Below are 1,578 nucleotides of genomic sequence, written 5' to 3'. Positions count from 1 at the left end.
GGGTTGTAAGAAGAGCAGTGACCCTGGGTCGTGCTGCCCTGAGTCTCTGTCCTGGGCCTGGTGAATTCCAGGAGACCAGGTTAGCAGGGCTGTGAGAGCCAGTGTGTGAAGCGAGCCCAGCAGCCCCTTCACACAGTCTTCTACAATTCCTACTGGCCATGAAGGGTCTTTAGGGGCAGCTGGACATGGAGCCCTCTCAAATGGAAGCATCTCAGCACATCAGGCTTGGGAGGTGCTGAGGCTGAAATGAGGAGACTGAGCACATGCAGTGATCCCAAAGCATGTGTTCTGTGACTCATCCACCTCTGGGAGCACGCTTTCCATGAGGAATAAACAGTGAGGACAAAAGTAACATGAAGCTACATGTCCAGAAAATGTAGAGGGAGAGAGTTGAACTCTCATCCACCACCTGACACTCACTATAAGAACTTTTTCTACAGTGTCAAGTGACTATGAGAGTTTTGTTCCCACTAGGATATGGCCATTATACGTGAATGTAAAAAGGAAACCAAAATCCCTGGTGCAAAATACCCTCCAGGTACCAAACAGAAACGAACCTTGCATCTTTGGCAGAGAAAAAGCAATGAAAGAGTAGTCTTGTGAAAAAGAAAATTTGTGAATGGCAAAGCAAGAAAAGATGACTATAAGCACAGTACAGTCAAAGGACATGGACACAATAACTCTATTATATCATTAAAATTTGGAAAGAGCAAATCAGAATTCTTCACATATTTCCCTCTTCTTCCTGATTTCATATTCACCTTCCTTAGTTTCTAAAGAACCGCGTGGAACCAAAGTGTTCTAGGAATTGTCTCCCTTTAGATCCTACCTGAGAGTTGTTCGCTATGTGAATCGTCATCAGCATCACTGCTATATATGCTCTCCATGATCCATTCTGTACAAACACAACATGAGCATAAAATTATTATACAAGTTGACCCACCCATTTCTCCTACTCGACTGGTTGGCTCACAGAGCATCACACTGGTCTTCCCTCCAGGTTCTCAGACCTCCCCTGTGCTCTGTGCAGACAGAGTCCTTCAATAAGATATTGATCACAGTTGAAAATTTCAAATGAGGAGGAGGTACTGAGATAATCACCTTTCGACCCCTTACTTCTATACACCCATTTATAGCTTTCACCGTCAACCTTACCAACCTGAAATTCCAGATGTTATAGACACACTTCATACATGGCTAGTGTGACCAAGCAATTGTGTGTTTTTTGCATTTTTTAATAGAATGAGTTAAGTCTTGTTGGAACTAAATTAATTATAAATAGACACATTTGGTTAGTGGCAACCACACTGGAAAGCTCAGTTCTAAGAAATCCAAAGATGAGAAAGAGGCAACCAGCCACCCTTCCCATGGTTGTTCTTTACTGCATAAAATTTGATGGCCTGATCTGATCATTCGTATGGAGGTATATCTCGGGCTCTTGAACACAAGACAGACACTGGGAGAGTCCGTGTGGACACTGAAATAGTACAGTCAACACTCAGATCCAAGAGGAATTCCCAGCCAGGGGCCCACTTGTAGACAGAGGTGAAGGGCATGGCCCACTACACCTGTATTAGA

This window comes from Mesoplodon bidens, assembly GCF_964165515.1.
Source record: "Mesoplodon bidens genome assembly, contig: HAP1_SCAFFOLD_476, whole genome shotgun sequence".
NCBI classification, from domain to species: domain Eukaryota; kingdom Metazoa; phylum Chordata; class Mammalia; order Artiodactyla; family Ziphiidae; genus Mesoplodon; species Mesoplodon bidens.
This window is presented reverse-complemented; position numbering follows the sequence as displayed.